This window comes from Melanerpes formicivorus, unplaced genomic scaffold (assembly GCF_026170545.1).
Source record: "Melanerpes formicivorus ecotype bairdi unplaced genomic scaffold, bMelFor1.0.p_v2 SCAF_4, whole genome shotgun sequence".
NCBI lineage: Eukaryota > Metazoa > Chordata > Aves > Piciformes > Picidae > Melanerpes > Melanerpes formicivorus.
Genome location: NW_027142356.1, coordinates 28039756 through 28063206, shown reverse-complemented (window position 1 = coordinate 28063206; position 23451 = coordinate 28039756). Strand labels below are relative to the sequence as shown.

At 43.7% G+C, this 23451-nt stretch overlaps 1 protein-coding gene across 1 annotated transcript in view; it reads left to right on the top strand.

Moving 5' to 3' along the window:
- Nucleotides 1-7303: 7303 nt before the first annotated feature.
- CSGALNACT1 (chondroitin sulfate N-acetylgalactosaminyltransferase 1) overlaps nt 7304-23451 on the top strand; it is a 42519-nt gene continuing 26371 nt past the window's right edge. The window contains exon 1 of the mRNA XM_068137422.1: nt 7304-7457. The gene's annotated coding sequence lies outside the window, so the exon portion shown is untranslated. The remainder of the gene's footprint in view (nt 7458-23451) is intronic.

Below are 23451 nucleotides of genomic sequence, written 5' to 3'. Positions count from 1 at the left end.
ATACATCTCCACACTTAGGACTTTGTGTAACATCCAGTTAGCAAATAGTATTAACAGACTCTTAACCTCTGTTCTAAGTAAGGGGCAAGGTCTCTGTTTCCCTGCTGAGGTAACTGTGGTGTGTGTTTGCCTTGTTATTTCTCAGTTATTGCACAAGACCCACAGATGCCTCTCATTACTCTGGTGCAGTGAAAAAGGGTTCTCACAGTGCCAGGCTGCCACAGGTTTTCAGCTCTAAAGTCCCTGTGTGAGCTGGGAATGTGGCTTCACAGCTCCTCTTCTCCATGCTATTGTGAATTCCTCCTATTCCAAAACCACCAGCAGCTTTAGGTGAGGATCTTCCTACAATTGGAATCTTCTTTTTGATTTCACTCTGTGGCTACAGTGTTGGGCTGTGCTTGTGGAAGAGTTGTTGTGTGGAAGTTGTCAGACTTCAGCAAGAGGTGTACTTGCAACAGCTCTGCCCTGTGAGGGAGAGGGCTGAGTCCAGACTGACTTTTAACTGTCACTATCCCATGCCCTGTTTTGGTTTTCTGTTGCTGTGTTAACTTTGTAATAATAGTATCATTTATGTTAGAAAAGGCCTTTAACATCATTAAGTCCAATTTATATCTGCATATCATTAAAATTCTATTAAACAGTTATTTACTCAGGAAGCTAAATCAGAAATGTGTTATATCTGCTATTTTCTTTCTTCCAATAGCCCAGCAACGAGGCAGAACCATCACCACATAAATTTGCCTATAACCACACAGTGCTTACAACACTAACAGAAGAAATGTCTCTGGCAACCACAAAACTAAAGTTGTGTCACACATTCTCTAAAGAGCCACAGAACACAGACAGGTACATCACACACAATTTATGCTTGGCCAGCTAAGTTCAAAAAGAGGCTAAATTCATCACATCTATTCTAACAGAATGAATTTGACCTGAGTCAGTGAATGTGCATTGCCAGCCACCAAAAGGTTAAGATCACTTTAAGAAAAGGATGTCAGCTCTGCAAGTGTGCTGTCTGTTTAGACCAGAGATTGAAAGAACTCTTTTCATCCATCTGTTAAAAGAGTATTTTCTTCAGCTGACTCCTTCTTGTGTGAAGTGTCATTCCACATTCTACAACGTATCCTGAAGTGCATGGACCCCTAGTTAGGGATCCATGACAAATGAAAGCAGTAACTCTTGCCCAAGAGCCTCATTGAAAGCAGGTGACCCTATGTATCAATAGACAGCAGCGCATCATAGAATCAATAAGGTTGGAAAAGACTTCGAAGATCATCAAGTCCAAGCTGTCACCCAAGACCTCATGATTACTAAACCGTGGCACCAGGTGCCACGTCCAGTCCCCTCTTGAACACTGTATGATGGCCTCAACAGGATCCTGCTTATTGTTCCTTTTCTCAGGGCTCATGGAGTATGCTGCTTGTGAGGCCAGGGCCAGGATGTGCAATCTCAAGCACTTGCAGCTCAGAAAGCCAGCTATATCCTGGGTTGCATCAAAAGCAGCATGGGCAGCTCTGCAGTTCTGAAACCCCACCTGCAGTACTGTGTCCAGCTCAACAGTCCTCAGCACAAGAGGGACATGGATCTATTGGAGCAGGTCCAAGGGAGGCTACTAATACAATCAGAGGAACACCTGTGCTATGAAGACAGGCTGAGACAGTTAGGCTTATTCAGCCTGGAGAAGAGAAGGCTCCAGGGAGACCTTAGAGCAGCCTTCCAGGATTTGAAGGGGTCTGCAGGAGAGCTGGACAGGGACGTTTTACAAAGAGATGTAGTGACCTGATGAGGAGTAATGGCTTCAAACTGGAAGCAGCTCGATTTAGATTAGGCATGAGGAGAGAATTCTTTCCCCTGAGAGTGATGAGTCATTGAAACAGGATGCCCAGAGAAGCTGTGGAGGCTCACAGGTGTTCAAAGCCAGGCTGGATGGGTCCTTGAGCAAGCTATTCTAGTAGGAGGTATGGCAGGGGGGGTTGGAACTAGGTGATGTTAAGGTCCCTTGCAACCCAAAGTGTTCTATGATTCTACGATACTGCAAGAGAGCAATAGATGTCAATGGGTTATCAGTGATTGCTTTTGAAGAGGAATGGATGTGTGAGAAGTCTCCTGAAAAATTTCTGGTGCAGAATCACTCCTGGCACCAGCTTGGCATGGACATGGCAGGTTTTGGGCCACTTACAGAAAGTGTCCTAAAAGCATAATGTAGCTGTGAAGGCACCTGTTTGCCAGTCTGCTCAGCCCTTCCAGGCAAGGAGAAGATGAGGATCTTAGTTTCTCATCGCACAAACTGTGTATTTTTACAGCAGGCAAGAAGTCTGAAGGGAGCATAGGTGAAGGTAGGAACCCTGTGAGCAGTGTTAAGGCTTGGAAGGGTTTGCTGACAAACCTAGCAGAGGACTTAAATTAAGGGTGCCCGACCCCTGGACTCAGCAAGCAAAACTGTTTGCTCTGTGATAATCTCATAGATACAGGACAAGCAGAATCAGAAGAACTGCAGAGGTCTGGGGCAAGTGATGCCAGTGAGAGAATGGGAAATACCACTTCTGTTTTATTTGTGGATGAAGAGAAGGATTTGGAGAAAGATCCTCCAAACACCATGGATCTGGAAAATACGGGTACTGAGTCTCTGTTAGGTGAAATAGGAGTAGTATTCAAAGGTGTTGACAACATAAACTCTAGGTTTTAGCTGAGAAGGTCTATTTAGAGCTGTTATTGTACTAAACCTAAACTGGCATTCCATACTCATGTCCCATCCCAGGAGTCAAGCCTGTAGGTGGTTCTGTGTGGTGGTTACATCAAGGTCTGAAGCTTCTTCTCCACCTAAAGTAGCTTTTCTGAGTTCTTGCACAGACTGTGCTGGTTTGATATCCACAGTGCAGGGCACACTGAAGGTCTCAAATTAGTTGTCTGCTTTTAACAAGCCAACTAGAAGTGCAGACAACCTCCTTCCTGCAGGAACTCAGGACCCAGCCGAAGTGCCTACATGAGCCTTGTTTGTCAGGAAGACGCTTTGTAACCTTCTGTAGCAGGAAACAGTGTTGACCTCAAGGCAAAGTTTAGTAATCTGATGCTGTGAAGGTTGATATTTCCCTGGGAAGATTGTCCCATTTCTGGAGGAAGACCTCTGGGTAAGAGAGATAAAGCACTTGGGGTGTATTCAGGCAGCATAGCTGACACAGCACTGGGACAGAGGGGTTGTGGATCTTGGTTGTAGCTCAGCAAGTTGTTTCTATGCCACAGCTGAGGGACTCCATTAGGGCAGCTGTGATTCTAGCCAGCACAGAGAGCATTCAGGAGGCATTAGATTGGCACTGAACAGTAGCAGAGGGCTTTGGAGGTCATTCTCCACCTTCTAAATTTCTGAACTGGTATAATCCTAGCAGACAATATCCATTCTGTGCTGGCTTTCCTGACTTGGTCCCCTAGGCTGTTATAGGATTGGTGTATTAACAAGTGCCAGGGTCAGGTGAGCTGGGGGTTTGGTGTGGGATAAAGCAGGCTGTGATGTGGAGGTGCAAAGGTTAGGAAGTGTGCTGTGCTGCATGGTGTGAGTCTGACTTGCCAGCCATTCCTTAGGCCTGGGGACTTGGAGCTGCTGTCTGGCATGGGTGACAAGGAAGCTACTCTCTTTTCTAAGGCTTTGCACATATGCTGAAAAGATCTGAAAAGGATCAGTCTCCTTAGTATCTTATGAAAGAGGCCCCAGAGAAGAGACTCTATGGTCTACACAAAATCATGCAGAACATTTTGTTGGTTTGTGGATTTTTTTACTAATTCTGTGGCTAATTCTTCTCCTGAGATGTCTGGGCTGCCCATCACTGAGAATTTGAGGCTGAGACCAAATGTTTTACTTGTTGCTTAGATTTGAAGGAGAGTCAATTTGACATCTGAGTAACAGGCCAGAAGGAAAACCAAAAGGAGATTGGAAATTCCAGAGTGCGACATCCTGGGATGTGTGGGATCCAACACAGGCTTCTTCATACAGTGGTTATCTGTTAGTGACCTCATATGTCAGTACAAATGTGTATGCCAGATCTAATGAAACATAGTTTAGCACCAGATATGGCAGAGTTAGATCATGTTTGAACTCTATGATCTTAAAGGTCTTTTTCAACTGAAATGATTCTGTGGAGATCTTTGGCTCTGGTCTCCACAGATGAATAAAAAATCTGGCTTCAAAACACTAGAGCTAGCCACAATCTTCTTCATTTCTGTAGCAGCCTAAGGCAGCTTTTAATAATTGACCTAATTTTCACAAAATCATAAAATAATGTAGGTTGAAAGGGACCCCAGGAGATCATCTGGTCCAGCCACCTGCTCAAAGTGCAAATAGCTGTTCTTTTATGGCTCTAAGATAAACCAAAAATCAATTTCAAGCAAAGAACAAACAGGTTTCCCTCAGCCTGCAATTTGACAGTGATGAGTGGTGGGGGGGTCAGTGTTTATAGGGGGAAATATTTAGGTGGTTTCATGAGCAGCTTAGCTTTTAGGTCAGGGAAAGTGAGCCAAAAATTGTAATTATCTTGCACCCAGCAGGGACAGAATTGTTAATCACTGTTACTCTCATACAGCCAAAGCCACAGTCATAGGATACCAGTGACGCTACAGCTGGAGCTCTGGATGGGGTGAGTTGTTTGATGTGGTTAGAGCATAACGGAGCAGCATACTGTTTGGTGGGCTTTGCATTCCGTTTACAGGGCAAAAGTCTTAGAAAATGCCACCTTGCCCTTGTAAATTGGGTGTATTTTAGCCAGAAACTTATTCTGCCATTTATAAAGCACTTTTTCTTTTCTTCTTTTTTTTACTAAATCAGTTTTTACCTGGAAGGATTTGATGAGAACCAGTTAAAGAAATATTTTTTTTCCCCTATAGAACTTCTCTTAGTGGAGAAATAACACAGATAGGGAGACTATATCTCCTGGATGTATCTCCTTTCCTCCTGCTGCCTTCCCACGTATTCAGGCTCATAATGTTCCTGTGGTAACTCTGCAAGCTGCAGAAATAGAAAAGAAAGTCTAAATTAACCACCTGCATATCTTTGTCCCCACTTTTAATCCTGCAGTCAGATTGAAAAAGAAAAAACGTGCTCCACAGTTTACATATCTCCCTTTTTCATTCCTCTCTCATACCAATGTCATTCTTCTTCCTTGCAGGTTCTTTCTGCACACATCTCACAAGTGTGCAGCGCCTTGTCACTTGGAGTGGCCCTCATCTCATAAGTGTTAATGCCTGCAACCTTCTTTGGAGAAAGCCATTGTAGGCTGCCTTTGTAGGCAGTGAAGCCTGTACTCAGCAGTGACAAGGCCATGCCTGGAGTCCTGGGTTCGGTTTTGGGGATTTCACTACAAGAAAGACATTGAGGTGCTATAGCAGGTCCAGAAAATGGCAACAAAGCTGGGGAAGGGTCTTGAAAACAGGTCTAGTGAGGAGCAGCTGAGGCACTTGGGGTTGTTTAGCCTAGAGAAGAGGAGGCTGAGGGGAGACCTTCTGGCTCTATACAGCTCCCTGAAAGGAGGCTGGAGTAAGGTGAAGGGTTGGTCTCTTCTTCCTAGTAACAAGTGATAGGATGAGAGGGAATGGCCTCAGGTTGCACCAGGCGGGGTTTAGGTTGGTTATTAAAGAAACTTCTTCACTGAAAGGGTTCTCAAAGACTAGAACAGGCTCCCCAGGGAGGTGGTTGAATCCTCATCCCTGGAGGTGTTTAAAAGACACAGAACTGCTGAGGGACATGGTTTAGTATCAGACTTATTTGGACTTAATGATCTGAAAGGTCTTTTCCATCTGAAATGATCCTGTAATTCTATGGTTCTATTCTAAGCCCAGGAAGCAGTTCAGCTGATAAGGTATGAGTTGTAGCAGGTTGAACTGTGCTCTGATTGCCTTTACATAGGTCTCTGCCACTTATAAAAGGGATGCAGGGGAGTCTCAGCTGCAGAGATCTGTGTAGTAATTCCCTGTGTGTGGTGATGAGTGTGGCTGTTTCCATGTGTAACCAGGTTGCTTGGTTTCCTTCTGCTGTTCCCAAGAAATGAACTTCTTCAACCTCTGAAGATGTCTTTCTTCATTCCCAGGAGGGACAGTAAACTCATCCCTGATAGCTACAGCCTTTGGTGGCTCTCCAAGCTCTCTGCTCTGAACACAAAGCTGAGCAGCAGCATGTGACTACTGATTTCCTTTCATCAGCGAGTGCTACTTGGACTACTGCATCCCGAGGGAATTGCGTTAGAGGTTTCCTCTGTAAGTGCTCTGCCTTTCAGAATCGCTTTCCAGCAGCACTCCGAGTGGTCTAAGCAGAGAAGGAAGGTTTAGCAGGCGGGCAGTCAGCAGCAGCACCCTGCTCTTCAGCATAGGCAGCAATCACTGGTTGGGATCCGCTTGCCTTTGCCCCAGCAGCAGGCAGCTCTGGTAGGTGACTGCAGGTATGTCTATGTGTGGAATTACCCTCAGCCTGTGCAGCAAAACCAGTTGAACAGCATGTTGAGAGGAACTGTCCTTAAGAGAGATCGCCCCTTGAAGGAGCACAGCTCCTATAAGAGGAGTGGGGCTGTCTCCAGCCAGCCCTGGGAGACGATGCTGAGAGCATATTGAAAAGCTGTCTCCAGCCAAAGCCTGCCAGTTTAACAACTCTGTTCACTGTTCCTATTGCACAGTGGGCTCTTTGACGCAACAGAAAGAGCTGCCTTTGCTGCCTTTTTTTTTTTTTCCTTTCCCCTTTTGCTTCCTCTTAAATCTGCCTGGCCAATTTAAAGCTTGTGGATATTTCTTTCCCCCTCGGGGAAAGCTTATGTGAGGTTTTTTTCTTTTTCTTTTCCCCCCCCTCCAACATTTCATTCCATTAAACTAATTTTTTTTTCTTGTTTGCTGTTAGAAAATGCTGGAGCTGAAGACAAGGCTTTCATTGCAGGTCAGTGTATGAACTCTTGGCCATTTAATGTTTGAGTGTAGCTTTAGCAAGTGCTGTAGTTTGGGAGGGAAGAAAAAAAAAAGGCAAGTTAACAAGGTTGTATCCTGTGAGCCCATGTCTGCCTGCTGCTGGATTGGGAATCTTTTCAGTGCCTGAATTCTTCACAGATGAATTTACCACCTTTCTTTTGCAGCCAAATGTACCAAATTACTATTTGAATGAGAACCGAGATGACATCACACTTGTATCTGTAGTCTTTAACTTCTGAATTTGTCCACTCCCTCAAAACACAATAAACCTTGCTGTGAATTTTCAGTGTAAAGTTTTTGCCTTTTTATTTTGCAAGGACTGTCTTTTTGAATTGTAATTTTTGTTCCACTCTCCCCCACTTCTTTTCAGCACACTGTACTGGGAAGCAGGTTACTTCTGGGCACGTGCTGTCTGCAGGGAAGATAGTTGTTTGCTGGTTTGTATTCCTTCTTGGATTGCTATCAAGGGAGCTAAGAAAGGATGTAGACATGTTGTTAATGTCTCTCCCCAAGCTGTATTTGAGGTAAGGCAATCTTCTTTTCCTGTCTCTGAAATTAGAATATGAAGTAGATGCAGTATTGCTTTCATTTATAGCTACTAAGATCATCCTGTGCCTATTTATTTTTCTTCTTGATAGAATGTGAATGGCTTTGTCACAAAGCTGTGACAGTGTGGCAGTTAAAAGCCTGTATTTTTCTTTCTGCCACACATCTGCATGCATCTATGAGCTTGTGCACCCTCAATCACTGAGAGATTTTTTTGGTGATTGCTTCAGGTTTTCTCTTTTGTTATCATCACATTGAGTGAGTGGATTTCTTGCCCTGTGTAGGCAATTCTTAAGCAAACTTTATAAAACTCAGTTACAAATTGTTTCCACTGTGAATCATTTTCCTTGCAAGAAGATGACTTTTATGGTAATGTTTAACTTGAGCAGAATTGTTTTCAAACATGCATGGTGCATTGTTGGGGTATTATTTTTTTAATAACAGGAAAATAATGATTCATATCAGACTGCTTTTTTCCTTCCCCACATAATGTTGCCTCTTAGGGGAAGTTGGTAGCTTTAAAAGGTGGAATAATTATTTATCAGGAAGGTTGAATAATTATTTATCAGGATCAGCACAGCTGAGAGGTGTCACTGCAATGTTTGCCGTATGCAACTGCACTGGAAATGGAATTTGTATGGGATTCCACTGTTGGTGAGTTGCCATTAGTGCCTGGGGAATTAGAAAATAGTATTTTTTGCCTCCAAGCAATTCAAGAGCTTGCCATTCAGGGAGATATTTTTTTCCTTTCACCCTTTTCTGTAGCAAGGTGGCAGATTTTATAATTCAAGACTTTGACACATGCTTTTAATACTTTTACTGTTATTTAAATCAAGCCATCTGAATCTTCGTGTCATCTCTTACAAAGGGAAGAATGTTTTAAGGCAGGCATGCAGTACTGCAAGTCCAGAAACATTCTGAATTAAGAAACATGTTCTGAATGTGTCTTGGTTGTCCCCTCACATCTGTGAAACTGTTTGCTATTTGAATTCCAAATAGTCTTGGTTCCATTCTTTTAACAGTGTGTCAAGAGGATTTTCTGTTGGAATGGGGTAGGGAATGCTGCATGGCAGAGTTACAAAGCTACAATGAACTAGAGCAAAAATATTTACTACTTTGTAACCCTCATGTGAACCAGTCATTCAAAGGTGGTTTTAAAACCCATTGAGACTTAACTTTATTTAATCAACTTCACACCAAATCTTCCTAGCATGTTCTGTTATGTATTTTTGGGAGTTATACACCCGTATCCTGTCACAATACAAATGCACAGCTGATATCTGCAACCTGTTTTCTGCTGTTAAAATACAAAAAGCTTATTCCCTACTGCCATGAAGTTGTCTCAATTTAAATGTGCCTTCAAAGCCTTAAAATTAAGTGGTATCAACGCAGTCTTTATATAACATGTTTCTGATCCCTTTTCTCAACAACCATCTCTGATCCACCATCACTATCAGGGAGTGTCCTGGGCTGCTTTCCTTCCCTCCTGACCTCTGGTTTGTGAGGTAGTCAGTCCTGCTTCTCACAGGGAACACAAGTGTGTTGACATCTCTGTGGGTATTACTCTGCCTGAAAGCCTGGCAGGTGGGTAAAGGAGGTGTGTTCTTTGGGATCTTTGGTGTGCCTTGGTGTCTTCTTTGGGATCTTTAGTATTGCAGCAGATGCTGCAATATCTTACTGGCTTTCAGATTTCCAGTAGCTGTCAATAAGCAAGAAGGTATTTGTCTTTGGTTTCAGCTTTTCTTCTAGCCAGTGTAACAGAGCTTGTGGCTTGCTGTGTTTCTCCTTGCATGCCCTGAACAGTCTCAGGTTAATGAGTATTTATTTTATTACCCTGGTGACCTGGTATATGGATTACCATGCCCTTAGTAAGGAAAGGCTAGTTGTTGTCTAGTTAAAGTCATCCATAACTTGAGCCTGGTCAAGAAGAAATACAGTAAGAACTTTGTAACAGTTACAACAGGCAACACATTTAGAAACACTTATGCAGGATACAGACAAAAATAAAAGGCAAAAATGCTTCATCTCTTTATACCTAGCTTATATTATGAAGGTCTTGATCTTCTCACAAGATTTTATTGTTTGCACACAGCTTATCTTTCAGGTCACATCTCTTAGAAAAAGCCTGTCCATGAGCCTCCATCAGTTAGTTACTCCTCTGATGAGAGAAAATTCCATCACACCATGTACCTCAGGTCATTTTCCAAACTCTTGAGGAACCTCTGATTTCTTGTTCAGTCTTCCCTACAAAATTTTTCTGACATCCCCAAACCCATTTTGCTTATGTCTATTCAGACAAGGTGTCAGCAATGTTCTTAATTGTTTCAGTATTAGACAGAAAGATCTCTTCATTTCTCTGTGTGTGTGTGTGTTACCCTCTTACACCTGACTGATTAGTCAAAAAGGGAGTAAATCTCTTTGCCTTCCTTTGGGACTTAGTTTTTCAGGGAAAATGTCTTCCTGATGAACTGTATTCCCTACCAATGAGGGTATTAACATACTCAGTGTTGTGCAGAGTAATGGCTGGCTTTTTCCTGATGCTGAAACAGAGGATTGTTGTCAGAAGATAGCACAGAGGTGTGTGTTACTCTTTAAGCATGATCTCACTGAAGTACGTGACAGGGTAGAAGACTTGAGGGGCATAAATTGAAGAGTTTAAGGACCAAGGGCGAAAGAGAAATGGCTCTGTAATGCTCTAGGCAAAGAACTTTTCTTTTAACTCTTCAGGGTGCAAACATTTCACCCATACTATCTTTTCATGTGTGCATTTTAGGCTGAGTGTGCAATTTGCAGTCTCTCTGAAGGCCTCTCAGCACTGTCATAATATTACCAGTAAGGGATCATGTCTGAAGTCATGTCTTGCTCTGAAGAGAGGCCTTTGGCTGAATGCCATGCTGCTTGAGGGCTTGAGTGAGCCTTTTCTTTGAGACTTTATTGCATTTGTGACTGAGAATAAAAACTTGGCTAAAAATCTCACAAACTAAAAGTCTCCCACAGCCTCTGGGGAGTTTGACCAGCTCAGCGGCAGTTGGCAACATCTGCTTTGGTAAATGCCATGAGCCTCTTGATCAAGCTGAAAGAACTTTATTCCTTGTGTTCTGCATCAGCTGCAGGAAAACATCAAAAGTTAGGGCCTTTAACAGGTTTCCACTTGTTTTGGTTCATTAGCTGCAGCTATAAATAGTAACTGCTCATGGGTGCAGAAAGCCTGTCTTCTTGATTCACACCTTCATTAGGAGCCACAGACATGGCACACTGTGTTTGGAATTCTTGGTTGGGATGTTCTTTGTATGGATGCCTAATGCTTGTTAAGTTTTAGTGATGGAAGGCATCAGAGTGATAGCATTGTAGAGACTTTGCAGGTTTCTTTTGCTTTCGAGCCCACGCTTTGAAGGTTCAGCACTGTAACCACTTCTAACCACATTTAAGTGCATGGACTGACAGAGCGGGTTACAGGTTATTTCCATCTCTATAGACTGTGGAAGGCAACCCAGACCACACAGCTTCTTGCCTTTACTAGAACCTATGGAAGAAAAGTAATACTCAGTTCTGTAAAATTAGTACTTTTCCCCTGCACTGAAAGCAAGAGCTTTTCTCATTTATTCGTTTTATTATTTTTTTTCAGTACATCCTTAGCTCCTCAGTTTTAGAATAGCTGCAGTTCTGGTTCATCATCATCAGATTTATGGGGTTTAGGGTGTACCATAATATAATGCATGGACATGGCACTTCAGGGCATGGTTTAATGACCATGGTGGTCTTAGGATGATGGTTGGACTTGATGATCTTAGTGGTCTTTTCTAACAAAAATGATTCTAGGCTATTTCTGTTTGATGCCAAGCACCATTAAAATTAATGGGGGAATTCTTAACCGTACATTAGCATTAAACATGGTTAAGACCATCAGTCTGCCCTAAACACTCAAGCTGCAGTCCTGCTCTCCCATTGAAGCCATACAGCTGTTTTGCCACTTTAATTGGAGGCTTGTTCCCAGCTCAAGAGAAGGGGCTTGCAGAGGTGGTATGAGCACAGTAGGGACTGAATGTGTCCAGAGAAGGGCAACAAGGCTGGTGAGAGGCCTTGAGCACAAGCCCTATGAGGGGCGGCTGAGGGAGCTGGGATTGTTTAGACTGGAGAAGAGGAGGCTCAGGGGTGACCTCATTGCCCTCTACAACTACCTGAAAGGTGGTTGTAGCCAGGAAGGGGTTGGTCTCTTCTCCCAGGCAACCAGCACCAGAACAAGAGGACACAGTCTCAAGCTGCTCCAGGGGAGGTTTAGACTCGAGGTAAGGAGAAAGTTCTTCACCGAGCGAGTCGTTCGTCATTGGAATGTGCTGCCCAGGGAGATGGTGGAGTCACCATCCCTGGAGGCGTTCAAGAGGAGATTGGACATGGCACTTGGTGCCATGGATTAGTCCTGAGGTCTGTGGTGATAGGTTGGACTCGATGATCCTCGAGGTCTCTTCCAACCTTAGTTATACTGTGACATACTGTGACTGTGAGCATCCAAGTAAGTTTTACTAGTGATGACTGTGAGCTAGATTGGACAAAACCTAGCAAAGATGATAAGGGGCAAAGAAGAGGAGAAATTTAACAGGCAGTTGTCTTTTTCAATAGCAGAGAGGATAGTTTTCATTTGCAAGTTACTGGCCTTCCAGTATCTGAAGGGGGCCTACAGGAAGGCTGGGGAAGGACTTCTCAGGATCTCAGGTAGTGATAGGACTAGGGGGAATGGAATGAAGCTGGAGGTGGGGAGATTCAGGCTAGATGTGAGGAGGAGGTTCTTCACCATGAGAGTGGTGAAGCCCTGGAATGGGTTGTCCAGGGAGGTGGTCGAGGCCCCGTCCCTGGAGGTGTTTAAGCCCAGGCTGGACGAGGCTCTGTCCAGCCTGATCTAGTGTGGGGTGTCCCTGCCCATGGCAGGGGGCTTGGAACTAGCTGATCCTTGTGGTCCCTTCCAACCCTGAATGATACTATGATACTAAGTGTGTGCTGGGGAGGAAGTGGGCCAGCCCTCTGTTTACACAAATAGCTCTTGTCTTCATGTTGCATTGCCTTGATAACAGAGAAACAGAGACCTGCCACTTGGACATGGGCATTGGCCTCCTATTAGGAAAGGAAAAAAATAACAGCACAGTGATGGAAATGCTGCTGAAGTGAAATCCTGAGGGGGGAAAAAAAAACATTCTTTTTTTCCCTCTCTATTGGGTGACTGAAAGTGGTCCTACAATATGCACTCCAGCAACCTTGGAACAGTGTGCAGATACCCCTGGGAGTTGTTTGTACTGGAGAAGGCTGTGGCAGCAATAGATTTGTGGTTTGCTCTTGCTGCAAAAAGCTGCTTTTTTTTTTTTCTTTTTTAAATAGCTAAAGCTATAAATAGTTGACAGTTCTTAAATTGAATAATCCTCTCTTCCTTTCCAGGATGAGAAACTGAATCAAGATTTTCAAAGCCAAAATGCTTGCCAGCAGATATCCCTATTAATCATCTGTTTGTAGTGTTACTCAGATTTAGAGGGAGTTCTTTTATTGTTACTGGTTTGTGTATGGTGAAAAGAACCACCCAGAGTCTTTCCAGTGGCAGAACCAGAAGCAGGGCTTAGTGTCCCACATTTCAGCTCAGAGTTCTGCCTATCAGATTGGCCATTGGAATGGGCTGCCCTGGGTGGTGGTGTAGTCACCATACCTGGAAGTGTTTAAAAAAATGACTGGATGAGGCACTTAGTGCCATGGATGATCAGAGGATGCGAGGATGATCAGAGGATGATCAGAGGGCTGGAGCACCTCTCCTGTGAGGACAGACTGAAGGAGTTGGGGCTGTTCAGTCTGCAGAAGAGAAGGCTCCAAGGTGACCTAATTGTGGCCTTCCAGTATCTGAAGGGGGCCTACAGGAATGCTGGGGAGGGACATCTCAGGTAGTGATAGGACTAGGGGGAATGGAATGAAGCTGGAGGCGGGGAGATTCAGGCTAGATGTGAGGAGGAAGTTCTTCACCATGAGAGTGGTGAAGCCCTGGAATGGGTTGTCCAGGGAGGTGGTTGAGGCCCCATCCCTGGAGGTGTTTAAGCCCAGGCTGGATGAGGCTCTGTCCAGCCTGATCTAGTGTGGGGTGTCCCTGCCCATGGCAGGGGGGGTTGGATCTAGCTGATCCTTGTGGTCCCTTCCAACCCTGACTGATACTATGATACTCTGATGATCTCGGAGGTTTTTTCCAGCCTAGTTAATTCTGTGATTTTGTGATTGTGTGTATTTTTATTTTTTACCTTTTGTAACCAGTCACCCAGGCCCAACAGGGCTGTTAAAGTTCAACTTACCCAGGCACAGTGTGTCTACACTTAGCTTCTTTGCCTTCACCTATCCTACAACTGATGTTTCCATTAGCACGTAGGGGTGATCACACAAGTACTTCACAGTGGAAAACTTCAAGAATTGCATTGATTTGGAAGGGAGAGCTTTGCTCTGGCACACATCAGACAGTCTTTCCTATGTGCACTTTTAATGTGGAAAACCATTCCTCTTCAGTTAAAGCAGTCTGAAAAAAAGAGGTAACTGTTTTGAAAAACACTCCTTTTGCAGGAAAATTGCTGTTATTTGTGAGAAGGTGAGGCCTCTTGATTTCAGGGCTGAGATTTTAAACCCAACTTTCAGAAAGCTTGTATGACAGCAAAGTATACAGCACTGTGTATTGTCAATTAGGTTACCTGCACTGCTTTTTTTCTCTCATCAGACTGCTCTTAAGTAAAAAAAAAAGTTATCTGAGTGGAGCATATGTCACATCAAAATATTGACTCAAATCCTAGCAAATTGAAACAGAAATACTTTAGACTGATGCACTACTTATGAAAGAGGTGGTTGCTAGCTTGGAAACTGATGAGATTTGTTTGAGCCACAGGGATAAGAAATAGACAAAAGAACTTGTCCAGGTTGCAGGATAGTCTAAGGGGATCCTATGAGATAAAAGTCAGTGGTGAGGTTTTCTCATGCTTAATGGACCCAAGCATATATATATATATATATTTGTGAATGAATTAATAAGCTATTCCACAAATAGTCCAGCTCTCTCTGAGAATTGTTCAGGAAATGAAAAGCACTTATGTAATGTTAAAGGAATGAAAGGAAAATTTCTTAGCATTAGAGAAGGGAAAATAAAGCTTCACTCTCAAAATCCTTAGGAGCTAATTATGTTGAGAAACCAGATCACTGCAAATGTAAAGCACATGCCCAGTTGTATTTTTGAGAACACATCTCAGAAGCTCTTTAAAGTATTGTAATGAATCAGGAGCCCTAATTTTCAGGTGTGGCCAAAAAGGCTTTGTAACTTTGTGTGCATAAATGTTTGCCTTTGTCCAAATGTGGTTTTAATTTCCTTTTTCTCCCTTGATCCTGGATCTGCCTTCTGCTATGACAACCAGATAGGAGAAGCTGAAGAAGATTGCTGTAACACACCTTGTTTGCCAGCAATTCCAGGTAGTGGTACATGTGCCAAGAGGGCCAGAGCCTGCATGTGCCTTGTACTCCAGCTGCAGGGAGTGTGTGGGAAGCAGACCACTTCTATTTCACTAGAAGCACCTCTTACACTGGGGTGCTAGTTATTCTTGGTGAGCACAGGTGGGCAAGTGAGCCATATCCAAGGAAAACGTAGGCTTGTGAAGGCATTTTAAGGGAGGTGCACTACGGATTTCTTTCCAGTAAGTGTAGGGCTGTTATTTTCTTACCTTCCCCCCAGCCCCCGGTTAAATTGCTTGAGCTGGCAAAAACAAGCTTATCAGGTGGAAAAGACTTTTGGTTTTTTTTTATTAAGGTAGTTGTCCATTTCCTGTGCTCTGATTAGAATCTTTTTGGCTGCGAACTACTTAAGAGAGTCATAACTTCAGAGTCAAAGTGAAAAAGAAAACAAAATCTTGACTGGCAACAGTTTAGTAATCTTGTAAACCTATTAGACCTCACCAGCAAAAGAGACACAAAGGTCTAGATTAGAGTCAGGAATTAGGATTTAACAGATTCTCATTTTCACCTCTCTCCAGTAAAGAGCTTTTGAAAAGACTTTGCCTCTCTGTTGGAACCTCCTGGCATTTTACTGAACTTATCCTTATTTGTTTTTTAACCCACATCCCTAATACCAAGGATTTTTCACTTGTTTTAAATAACACTATGGCTCTACTCCAGCATGCCCTTTATGTGGGTCACATATTCCTCCTTCTCTGCATTGGTCTAGGATTTCCAGTTATTTCCATATCCTTTAGGCTCAGCCACTACACTGCCAACTGAAATGGGCAGGCTGCTCAATGTCTTTTTCAACTCAGGAGTAATTTAATCAGGGAATGACAGCATTATGTCTTTCTGAGAGCTGAGCTGTGCGTGCCAGGTGATCTGCAATAGAGAACAGCATAGTTAATAAAAAGGCTTAGGCATTTCATGCCATCTCATGCTTCTGCAACTTGCAGTGCAGCTAATGGTACTGCCTTGATATTTGTTTTTTTCTTCCCCTTCTAATATGCATCATTCAAAAATGCAATCAGTTACAGGAGGTACAGAGAAGAGGGTGGCTGAGTCATGGACTGCCTTTGTATTGTATGAGACGGAGTTTCAAAGCTGTTGGGTCCTGTGAGATCCTTAATCACTGCTGTATTAGTTTTACAGCAGTGGTGGTGCTTGCAGAGCAGATGAAGTCTGTTTCTTTAGTTCCCCTCTGGAGTTCCTTCCCGGAGTTAGAAAACGTCTAATGGAAGCTTGGTATTGGTATCTTCCTACATAAATATTTCAACTGTCATAAAACAGCAAAGGAGAGAATTAGCTGTGAGGAGAAAGTCTTCAGGGAGTCTTTCCATCCATGATAATCTTCATCTTGGTTGATTAATGTGCTTTTCCTCAGACAACCTGAGAGAAGAAGTGAACCTTTGCTGTTACAGGGAACCTTAGGTCCATGAGAATTTCTTTCCGCTGGGGAGAGCTAACTGGATGGCCCTTGCTATCAAGGCTACTCCAAGGGAAGGTTAAGCTCTCTTCCAGTGTTACCAAGGGAAGAAAGAAGGTGAGTGTGACACAGATCATAGAATCTTGGTGTGATAAATACCTGTGCTGTGCTAATTTCTTGCTGCTGAGTACTGTTATTTGGGTGAATCAGCTTGAGGTGACAGCTGCATTTTTCATTGGAGTCTCTTGGCCAAATGGTGAGCTGGTGGGCATGATTTCATAATGCTGGTGTCATGTGGTCAGCTAAGCATCAGCTACTGGGAATGCCACTGCAAAACTGTCCTCTGCAGTAAGACTTCCCTGCTGCTTCTTTGAGAGAAGCATTAGAATCACAGGATTGTTGTGGTTGGAAAAGACCTTTCAGATCATTGAGTCCAACCATTCTCTAATTCTACCAAGGCAAGTCTGGTCCTAAATCATGACCCTTAGCACCACATATCTGAGGCTTTTAAACACCTCCAGGGATGGGGATTCAACCACCTCTGTGGAGAGCCTGTTCCAGTCTTTGAGAACCTTTTCAGTGAAAAAGTTTTTTCTGATATCCAACCTAAACCAGCCTGGTGCAACTTGAGGCCATTTCCTCTCATCCTATCACTAGGGAGAAGAGATCGACCCTCACCTCACTCCAACCTCCTTCCAGTGAGCTGTAGAGAGCCAGAAGGTCTCCCTCAGTCTCCTTTTCTCCAGGTTGAACAAACCCAGTTCCCTCAGCTGCTTTGTTGTTTTCATCTTTATTTTCTCTTTCAATTAATAAATACATTTTTATGAATTCAGAGAATTGAAACCAAATTGTGTCCACAGTTCTTGTCATCATTAAGATAACCCTATTAGGCTGGCTTAAATCAGGTTCTATTTACTATGATCATTTTCACCTTTCCTGGAGCACTTCAGCATGCACAGTCTTGACAGCTCAGGGTTCATTTGACATCTCTTTTCCCCCCTGTCTCAATGTTTGATTAACAGTTTCCATAACTGTGCTGTGATGCTAATTGCACTATATGTGAGTAATCCAAGACTGACATTTGCTTTTCAGTAGTATAGTGACTGAGGAAGAGATCTGCTTTTTCTATAACAAATATATCCAGACACCACACATATTGTCATACCTTACCAGTATCACAGTATAACTAAGGTTGGAAGCGACCTCGAGGATCATTGAGTCCAACCTGTCACCACAGGTTATAATTTGTACAAGGATAGGCTGGAAAATTGCTGAAAGATGGATAATAATCATCAGTTCCTATGAAGTGATGTTGAGATGCTCAGTAAAGCAGTGCAGGTACATGGCAGGGACCTGGACTCCCACGCTGTGGAAGGAAAGAGAATGAGGCTGACACATAGACCAAACAGACAACACTCACAACCTATAAGGCATTGGGAAGTTCCTCTCCTGGAACATTCTGGGTTTGAGGTTTTGAGGGATGGGTCTTGGTCCCAGAAGCTCAGTTAGGAGTCTAGAATGCTGAGCTGAGGTTGGCTTTTGGACAGAGAGCAACTGCAAATCCATGCCAGAGAATTCCTCAGAAAATGCTGCTTCCAGGTGGCTTGTGGGAGATATCTAGGCTATGTTGTGACCTTATCTTTCAGGCTCTGTTGCTGCTCACCATGGCAATGGGAACATAAGTGGGGAAATGCTGTTGGTAAATAAACACCCATACCTTTGATTCAGCTGCTCCACCAGTCAGATGGTTAATAGTCTCTGAAACACGGGGCTATGGGTCTAGGGAGAGAGGCAAAGCAGTCAGAAGTGTATGGGGAGACAAGAAGCCAGAGAGCAGCCCCCACCCAAGGTTAGAGAGAAGGGCGAAGCTTTGTAAGATGAAGATGTGTAGGGATTTGTCTTTCTGACACTTGGGTATTTTTCCTCCCTTGGCTTATTAAGTTTCTATGAACAAATAAAAGATGTTGTCCTTCTGATGTAGCTTGACTGAGTCACTCCATTTCAAAACAGTCACAAGTGCCCAGAAGGTTTGTTGTAGCTGGACTTAGGCCCATTGGGACTTTCTGAGATAAATATATTTGATGGAAAAAAAGAGTGTTGAGAGCTGCCTAACCCAGCCTGCCCTCAGGAGGAACCAAAGCTGGGACTCTCTTGCTGCTAAAGACTACACAGGGAAAATGTGAGAGTCACTTCAGTGAGGCTCCTAGTTCACTCCTCACTCCTTCGTGAGAAGAAGTGTATTGTTGGTCCAGGCCCTTTTCTGCTCTCTAAGGTTCTGTTGATGTTCTATGCAAATATGTATGTCTTGAACAGGCGGGCATTTTGAAGTTTCACTGGGGTTTTTCCCCCCCAAGATGTATTTCAGAATCAGAACCAGCTGCTACAGCTCCTTCTCTTCAGCAAAACCACCTGAAACTGCATTGAGGTTTTGTGACTCTTTGTAGCTACAAACCTACTTGCAACCAATGCCTTCACATTGCATGTTTATTTTAGCAGCAACATGATTCAAGTGGCTCCCACAGATGCTCTCATCTCTTGTCTCCACTTGTTTACTCCTCCCTTCTTCCTTCTAAACACATTTTCCTGTCCATTCAGCAAAGCAAAGGAAGCTGTGTTAGTCAAGCTTGGGCATGTCAGTGCTAATGACCAAACGGGAGGAATGCTTGGGGACAGCACAATCTACACTTCAGCCTAGTCCTTTCTTCTTCCAGGAATGAAGGTTTCAGGTTGGAGTGTGTGGTTTGTCTTTTCCCAAACATATGGCATCTTTGCACATGTGTGGTCTGAGCCCTCAGCACCTGTAAACAGCCTGCTGCCTTGGGAAACCTAGGCTGCACTGCATGTTTACTCTGAGAAGAAATGTCATCTTGTCAGGCAATGCATCTGCCCTCCTGCATGCCCAAAGTTCATCATTTCATTCCTCAGTTACATGGCACAGACATGGTGAAGAATTTTAAAGTTCATGTTCCTTTTCTCTAGTGACCCTCTGTATGTGATGTGGAAGTGCAAAGCAAATTCTCTGAAGCTGCTCTCAGATGTTCTGTCACAGTCTGTGTGTTTAGCTGATCAGTGGGATTTGACAGTTTGAGACAGGATGGATGGATGGATTAAGGAGAAAAAATGGTTATTGCAGTTTTCAATTAAGGTAGAGCATGCTCTGGTCTAAATAATGGCTTCTGGCTGTGGCTTCTTGTCAGGTGGTCTACTTAAAATGTTCATTAGTAGCACTTTCTGCTACTGTTCTGATGTCAGCAGTGTGCTCAGGTGGCCAAGAAATCCAGTGGCTTGTGTTGGAAACATGGTGGCAAGCAGGAACAGGAAGAGGATCATCTCCCAGAAGAGGAGGCTGAGGGGAGACTGCCTTCTTCAGCTACCTCAAAGGAGGTTGGAATGAGGTGGGGATTGGTCTCTTCTCACATGCAACAAGTAACAGGACAAGAGGAAACAGTCTCAAGTTATGCCAGGGGAGGTTCAGGTTTGGATATTAGGAAAAAAAATCTTCACAGAAGGGTTATCAAGCACAAGAACAGGCTGTCAGGGAGGTGATCACCACACAATCATAGAACAGTTTGAGTTGGAAGGAACCTCCAAAGGCCATTTAGTCCAACCCCCAACCATCCCTGAAGGTATTTGAAAGACACATAGTTGTGTTGCTTAGGGACATGATTTAGTGGCAGTAGCTTAGCAATAGTGCTGGGATTGTGAACGCCAGGTGAGGGGTTGGACTTGAAGGTCTCAAAGGTCTCTTTCAAACTCAGCAGTTCTATGATTCCATTCTAACATTCTAACTTTCCTTTTCCAAAAAGAAAGACATTCCAGTGACCATCCCAGTAATACAATATTTTTTGTTTGTCTCTCTAAAGAAACATGAGTTCTAGCTCTGCTTTCACAGCACACCATCTCATTTTGGCAGGCCTTTGTCTCAAGTAGCCCAGCTGTGCAGTGTTTGAGTTGTGCAAGAAATCTCATCCAGTTATATCATTGCCACACTGGTGAAAAACAGTGGTGTGTCCTTCAGAAAGCTTTCTCAGTGTTCTCTCAGTGATGGATACAGCATTTTCCAGCTGGGGTTGATCAGGTGTTTATACCACCAGGAAGTGGGCATGCTGGGCTCTTCAAAACCTTTGGTGTGGCACATTTTTAAACTGAACAAGTTGACACAGAGATGTGGTGCTGACAGACATGATTTAGCACCAGACCTGGCAGAACTGGGTAATGGTTGGACCTGGTGATCTAAAAACTCTTTGCCAACCAAAACAATTCTATGATTCTAAGCTGAACTGTCTTCTGTAGATATGGTAGAAGCATTTTCTGGTCATTTTGTGAGTTATTTTGTTTCTGACAGCTTGAAACTGGATGAAGCCTGAGAACCAACCTGTCCAATGAACACAGCTTGTGTTGTGCCACAGTGTAGATTTGGGCTGAGAGAGGTCTGTGCTTTACTGCATTTTGCCAGCACTTTGAAGCATAAATGGTTGAACTTTGTTTATGTCTTTGCAGGCCATGAAGTGCTCTACTGCATGAGCATGTAGTGGAGCATGTCCTCAGGGAATGACTCCTAGCTTGAATTGCTTTGAAAAAAAGAGGCTGTCTGAAAGCAAGTCCTCCTACCATTGCAGTTAGTTGTCTTTACTTTTACCTCCCTTTGCAGGTTATTAAGGACTCACATCTAGAGGGACATCCATGTGTAGTTCAGCATCTGAGGAAGGAGATACATTCATGTTGGAAAAGACTCTGGGGATCATCACATCCAATTGATAACTCTACTTTACAAGGTTCGCCCTTAAACCATATCCCCAAGCACCACATCCAAACCACCTTTGTTCCACATCTAGGGTTGGTGACTCAGCCACCTCCCTGGGCAGCACATTCCAATGCCTGACCACTCTTGCTGTAAACATTTTTTCTAATGTCCAGTCTAGCCCTACTCTGTTGCAGCTTGAGGTCATTCCCTCTTGTTCTATCACTAATTACATGTGAGAAGAGACCAACACCAGCCTCTCTTTGCTGTCCTTTCAGGTAGTTGTAGACACCAAAGAGGTCTCCCCTCAGCCTCCTCTTTTCCAAACTAAACAGCCCCAGCTCCTTCAGTTGCTCTTCATAAGATTTATTCTCCAGGCCCTTCACCAGCTTCATCGCCCTCCTCTGCTCCATTACTCAGCTGTTCTTCTTGTCTCTCTTTATACTGTGAATCCTTTATTTTTATTTTGATTTTTTTTCCTGTGCTGATGGATATAGAAGGGCAAAACCTACAATTGCACCCTGGATTTTTGGTTTGTAGCTCTACTCCTTTAAACCACAATTTCCCACTTAAAACAGAGAGTATGCTTGGAGAGAGTAAATTTCATGGGGCATCTCCTGTGGAAGTCAAGAAAGAGAGGTAGAGCCTCCACCCCTTCAGAGGCACAAGCATCCTAAGAGTGAGCCTGAGGGTGTGCACTTCTTGGAAGAAGAAAATGCAAAATGCTCCTGTGAGATCCTGCCTCACATTTGCTCCTCAAATTCCTTCTCTCTGCTCCTGTGTGACAGATTCTTGTGAAATTCCAGATATGCCAACAGCTGAGGAAACTCCTTGTGTAGCTGGAATATGTGCAAACTGTTTAGTTTTAGGCTCCTAATTTTGAAGGCTAAGACAACATTCCAGAGGAGTCCTAATTTCTAAGTATTTACCATTTCCTTACTCTTTTTCCTCTGGGCTGAAGCAACAGTTTCTACCATATTTAAAGTGCTCATTGTTTGCACTAATACATTGTTTCAATAGACCATCCAGGCTGGTTCTGCTAGGTGTGAAGTGGCCTGTGCATTTGTTTGGGAGAATGAAGAAGCTGAATAAGCCACTATCTGGTATTTAGTGCCTTGCAGTCACAGCAGATTCACTGGGGGCCCAAATGGAGCTGCAAAGTGTCAAACAACGAGCAGCGTCACTGTTCTGGAGAGGTTTACTGTGTGGAGATGCAAAGAGCACTCCAAGAGTGGCAGGAATCTGTAGCTTTCCTCTGGAGGAGAGCCCACTGCCTGGGAGCCTGGAACTTCTGAAGAGTGTGCAGCAAGAGATCCCACATGAAGCACTTGGCTCTGACATCACCAAGAACAGAGGCAATATTTGCTACTCGAAGTTGGGCCAAAATGGCTTTATTTATTTAACCATCTGTTTGCAATAGGTTCTCACCATCTTTTCCTCTTATCCACTTTTATATCCATATGTCACAGCTTGCTGGCAGAACAGCTTCTCAAAGGATTGTTATTTTTAAACCTGGACCAATGCAAACACGCATGACTCCTCAGCAGGCAAGCAGCTTGTTAACTCATAGTGGGGCCTGCTTCTTGCCTTTCTTGTATTTTAAGTCAGCTACTAACTTTTGAGGCAGAATACCTGGGATAAAGCAGCAGCAGGTTTATAAAACCAAAGGGGATTTCAAGAATGTCTCTTTCTTGTTCTACTGTTTGCCTTTTTTAGCTGAGTGCATCTTGGCTGTGTTTGACTTACTGCAGACATTCTCTACTGTTACCCTGCACAGCTTTCATGGTGTCCAGTAACCTCATACAAGTGGCTGAAGTCAACAATAAAATGAATAGACAGTAGCACACCAGATGAGTCTGAGAGGAGGAAAGCCAATGTGCCAAAGTTATCAGGAGGATTCTCACTTCCTGGTGCATTCTCTCAGTTGTGTCTTGGTCTTCTGCACTGTAAATACATAAGCTTGTTGGCATAATGTGAATCATAGAACCATAGAATCATTTTGGTGGGAAAAGAACTTTAAGATCATCACATCCAACCATTCTCTAACCCTGCCAAGTCTGGTGCTAACCCATGGCCCTCAGCAATGCATCTCCGCCTCTTTGACACACCTCCAGGGATGGAGATTCAACCACCTCCCTGGGGAACCTATTCCAGGCTTTAAGAGCTCTTTCAGTCAAGAAGTTGCTTCTGAATCTAAATCTCCCCTGGTGCAACTTGAGGCCATTTCCTCTCATCCTATCACTTGTTACTAGGGAGAAGAGACCAACACCCATCTGGCTCCAACCTCCTTCAGGGACTTGTAGAGCAATGAGTTCTC